We start from the raw sequence: 5,745 nt of genomic DNA, 5'->3' as shown, positions 1-5,745 counted from the left end.
GTGCTGTTTTTATTAATTTCTAGCCTTGTCCTGTTTATAAATTCTAATCAAGTTTTTGTTTTAATCACTTACTTTACTTTAAAATCAATCCTTTTAAAATTTACGAGTATATTTTCGTTTTTTTCTTCTGATTGCTTAATACAAGAAGAAAAGAAAAGAGTGTTAAATCATTGAAAGAAGAAGAGCAGACTTAGATGGATCGTCCAGTAGCTTTAAATTATTCATATTCGATTCATATTCATTTAGATAACTTTGTTTGATGAGCACTAACTCTGCAATCGTATGCCATTACAACGACAACAAATGCAACGTTTCATTGATTATGGCGATAGTGGTGCTATCATAAATTATTCATCATGGTCACCAAAAGTAGGTACCACACAGACAGACAGAACTGGGTCGTTAAAACAATCGATTGGGTCAAGGACGAGATAAGGTCACTTGCAATGAAAACTATTCCTTTTTGAAAATAAAATTATACAAAAATAACTTGCTCAAGTACTAAGTAGTAGTGTTTGGTACCTATCTGATTAATTTGTTTAAGAGTCCTTATTTATTCTTAAAATAAGTATGAGTACTGGTGTACTTACGGTTTATCCGTATTCACGCCATCTCTGGAACACTCCAGGTGATGAAAACTCGGCAACGTTGTAGAAAATGATTTTCAAATAGCAAGAAAAGCTGAGTAATTTTACAGAACCAATTCGTAGGTATAACACTGAACACCGTGTAGATGGCGCTAGAAGGAAAAATTCGGCGTACCCACATTTTAGGCGGAAAATTCAAACGTTGTAATAATGAAATCAAACGCTCTTTTTCACCACTTACTCCTGTGTATCTAGGTTTTACATTTTGAATAACAAAAAACCCGACCAATGAAGGCTGAGCGAAACCTAGAGAACGTTGTGCTAATCTAACCAAAATAATAACACTTAAGTATCACTTATCTTATCACTATCATCGTCATTATCAAGGAGCACGATCTTCCGCTTTTATGTATTAACAAGCAAACCTTAGAATGGAACTTGTTTTCTTAATACGGGCCTAGGTTGTTAGGTAACATGTATCAAATTATCAGACATCGGATGTTCGACAATAATACCCATTTACCTAAGCAGTAGGTAAACAAAAGGAAGATTTTCCAAAATTAAGAAGTTTTAAAACTGTTCGAATAAAACCAACTGAAAAGTTAGTTACAAACAATTACTAACTAAAACTCGTACAGACTGACGTCTCGAAGTCGAGCACATTTGCATGAATTTGCATTCAACAGACAGCAGTTTTTTTGGCAGAAAACCGTAAAAAATCCTGTGTGAAAAAATCGATTACAGCACTGTTGGTTCGTTTGGACCGAATATAAAAGTTTGGAGAGCAGTTGAAATGAGTTTCTCCGAAAAGCCAATTGCAATTCCGTTCCGGGAAAAGTAAAATAGATTTCAATATCCAAATAAGTTATTAATTAAGAATATTACAACCAACCATTTCATAATTAGTATTTTACAACGTGATCTTCAACAATTTATAAAAGCTAAACGTATGATGACACAATATCATTTATAGTAAGAAACGAATAAAACTTTTCATGAGGTTATATTAAAAACTAGCTGACCCGGCGAACTTTGTTCCGCCTTAATGGCAATAAATAAGCAGACTTTTTTTTTATTTCGAACGGGATAAAAAGTATCCTATGTCCTTCTCCTGGCTCTAAACTACCTCCCTGATAATTTTCAGCTAAATCGGTTCAGCCGTTCTTGAGTTATAAGCGAAGTAACTAACACGACTTTCTTTTATATATATAGATAATCGTTATCCCATCTTCATTACAAAATATATTAATTTCCTGCTCATATTTTAAAAAATGCTCCATAAAGATGCGATTAAAATGAAAGAAAAAAAAAACTAAACTCGTAAACCGACAACAAAATATCACAAATAAACATAGGTTGCGTATTACGGACCCCTAACGAAGTAGGCCGGGTTACGAAATGGGTTTGACCTATCTTTCGAACTATTTTACGTGTTTTGTTCCAAATTTTCGCGATTTTCATGCTTTTAGTGGGTCAAAAGCCAGTGTCAGAGGAGAAAAATTGCACTGAGTTTTCGTTTTATGCCAGCGTTTATTTCCTGGATCCGATCGCGTGAATTTAGGTTTGATACAAAAATAAACAATTTCGACCCTCGGAATTTGTAAATAGCCTGTGTGAGGGCCTAAGCAGGGTTTTGTTTCAAGGTTTCTGTCTTTATGCAAATCACACCAAAAAAGATACCGATCTTCTTCTGCCTTGTCAGTAGACTGAGTGAGTGAGTAGTGAATTTAACTAGCTTTAGCCGCTGCTTCGCTTGCGTTAAAATTTGGACTCCCATTTTCATCCTCATAATGGGTGAACTTTGGAAAATCCTTTCTTAACGAATGCCTACGTCACATTGTCTATCTGCGTGCCTTTTAGCTCAATCTGTTCAAAGGTTTGAGCTGCTTATAGGTAATTTAAACAGATTAACAAGAATTCCTGACCATTCGTGATCTGCATAACATATATCTACATATAAACGTATTAGCTAACGGCTACACGCGCCAAACCCATTAAGCGTAGCAGGTAAATCATTCCGTAGCAAACAAAGTCGTGAATTTCACATTTCACAGCGAACTTTTCCGATTAGCAATCCGCTTACATTATAAACAAAAAGTTTTACATACACGTGGTATGTTGTTTCCTCGAGGTTTACTTGGAAATGAAAATTATCAAAGAAATTAATCTTGGTGATAATACTTACATGTAAGAAACTGCAAAAGCTTTAGTCTCATAGGTATTTAATTAGACACAATTATTGGAAGGTAGATATTATGTAATATACAATGGTTAGCGGCGAAATGTACTTTACTAAATGATGTTTACTAAATTAACTTTAATAAATAAAGTAAAGGTAGCTGTAGAAGGCGCTGGACACAGGCCGCTACCAACCGGGCAACATGGAAAGCATTGGGGGAGATAATGATGATGATGAAATAAGTTTAATTTTAACTATAAAATGTGATTCTGTCTCTGTTACTTAATACCTATCAGTTGATAGCTTCAGCCCTTTACAGTGTAAAAACGTCGAGCTAATTTTTAAAATGTTGTTATTAGTATCGATACTTAGTCTTATCAAATGAATCTCATTTACATAATAGCAAAACCAATTCAATCTTACACATTCGCACCTCCACTCACAAAGCATCTAGTCAATTTAATTCCACAATTTCAATTTGCGCCAATGATCAAAGGGAATGGAAAATGATCTATCAAAAGCAAAAGAGCCCCCGGACTGCGATCAAATTTTTATTGGCAATTTTGCCAACCAGTAAGGAGACAATCGTGACGTCACGGAGTAAGAAGATGTTACTGCGAAATGTAACGTTACGTGTTATGTAGGACAGGATAATAACTTTGGAGCATGTTCTAGTTAACGCATCGTTATCAAATGTTGTATTATGTCACTGTTGCTTGTTGGTTTCTATTCCACTAAAAAGAAAAGCATTATTTTTGTTTATTTTCCGAAAGTCCTATATTTTTTAAATAAATGGTTAAAAAACTGCGAAAATCAAAATTTGTAATTGCGCGCTGTCGCAGACTACACAGAACTAAAGTAACATAGAATTTGAAACCTATTATTATTGATAAAAAACACATAGGTAAGTAAAGGCATTTTGGGGCCTTGAAACAACTTCATCAAGATCACTGTTGCCAAATACTTTCAGTATCAACATGCCAAACAATGGAAAACTAGATCAAAGCTTCTAGCAAGATAATTCACTAGCTTTTGCCCACGGCTTCACCCGCGTGAAATTTAGTGTCACAGATCGGCAGAATTTATAGCCTATATGTTATTCTGGGTTACAATAATACCGTAAAGTTTCTACAAAATCCGTTCAGTACTTTTTGCGTGAAAGAGTAACAAATATCCAGACATCCAGACATCCAAACTTTCGCATTAATAATATTAGTAGGATTATTATCTAAAAAATTATTGTTCAGTAAGCAGTATTTTTTTCAGGGCGTACACTTTTTCTTTGCCCACGAGCCGGTTGTTAATTCCTAGAATATAATTGTGTAGTTCCCACTTCCCTCTAATATTTGTCCATCTTGTTTGTTAGCGCGGAGTGAAATCAGTGTGTTTGTGTAGTCGCCGCGCGGTCTTGCTATTTCCCTTGTTTTAGCCTAATTAATTATGCCACTCATAACTTAAGCAAGGTTTAAGTTTTGTAAACTCTAGTCTGGCAACCCTACTATTATAATTATATTATTTTTTTATAAAAATAAATATTGTGCAGTAAAACGTTACTTGTAACTTAAAACTCTTTGGTTTCATGTCAATTCATTGATTAAACTAAATCACACATGAACTAATATAACCTACAGGTTAAAATACCTCCTTCCCGTGTAAGTAGTTGAAGATTCTTTGTTCTGATCTTCCAGTGCCAAGAGCTCTCCCTTTGAGGTTCAAAAAAGTAAAATATCACACTAGAGAATTCTTAATTTCTTTTCAAATAGTAGATGTGACGGTATTAGCAGCAAGTATTTATATGCCACGAAAGCTCTTATCAAAAATCTGCGTAAATCCAAAATGTACAAAAACGACGTTAGAAAATCCAATTTCATAAATTACGAGCCTTTGTTTTTGGTCACGTAGTCTTCGCCCGTGGCGGGGTTAATCAGTGATGTGTCACTCAATGCTACCTACGGAGGGTACAGATAATAATCCTGCGCGTGCCTGTGTAATGCTGTGCGTTCGATTTGCTGCTTCACTTAAGCATGCATCGTTTGTGAATACGGGCGTTAATCATATTATTAATACACATGATGCAGTTTATTTTCATAAATATATGGTACCTAATAATATAATACGTGTTTTGAGGAAGAAAACATTCCAAAGTTATAAGTAGGTACGGAATCCTACCGACTAAAACGACACGAGTATTCCCACTTTACCGGTTTATGTTTACGGAGTGAGAGATGCATTACCTTACAGCTAAAAATAAATTTCCGTTCAACCTGAGATCTGTTTTAATTAATTCTTATATTTGTTGGCACGCGATTCTTACAAATCAAAAAAAGAACACTGTGGATCGAGAGATTATTTATTTTATTAATTAATCTTATTTTCATCTGTACGTATTTGCTTGTGGTAATAAATTATCGTGACAGATATTCCTCCTGGTTAGTTTTCTTTATTTCTAAGGTCAAAGACAAGTCTGTACCTATCTATCTTTTAAACTGTAGACAGTGAAAAAAAAATGATATTACGAATTGATAACTCTAATTAATTTGAAAATTAATAACTTGAAAAAATCGAATGCCTAACTCTAATTTAAGCAGATATTTTTAAGTATCTATACTCTAGCCCCTCATATTCAAATTGAGTTTTAGGCGTTTTCTTTTAATCATAAGTATCAATAACAAATTACATAGTGATAACTAATATACAGTGGTGCGACACCACTCACACTTGTTCGATCTCATCCTTTTCTATCTGTAAATGCATCCTTTAATCCGATATTGCGTCCCTCAAATTACCTTTGTCCCATTACATTTCCAGTTACGGTTGAAACGGCTCGTCGACCGCTATAATGCATGTGGGGCAACCTCCAATTGATTTTTCACAAAGCGAACAGCGCAAAGCCGCGCGCTAGATTAGACTTATAGCCGGGGTAATCTAATAATTCCCTGGATTTAGCGCTGTCTAGTTTAAAATTCAGCTTTAGCCTTC

This window comes from Ostrinia nubilalis, chromosome 4 (assembly GCF_963855985.1).
Source record: "Ostrinia nubilalis chromosome 4, ilOstNubi1.1, whole genome shotgun sequence".
Classification (NCBI taxonomy): domain Eukaryota; kingdom Metazoa; phylum Arthropoda; class Insecta; order Lepidoptera; family Crambidae; genus Ostrinia; species Ostrinia nubilalis.
The sequence above is the reverse complement of the archived record's forward strand: the minus strand, read 5'-3'. Positions refer to the sequence as shown.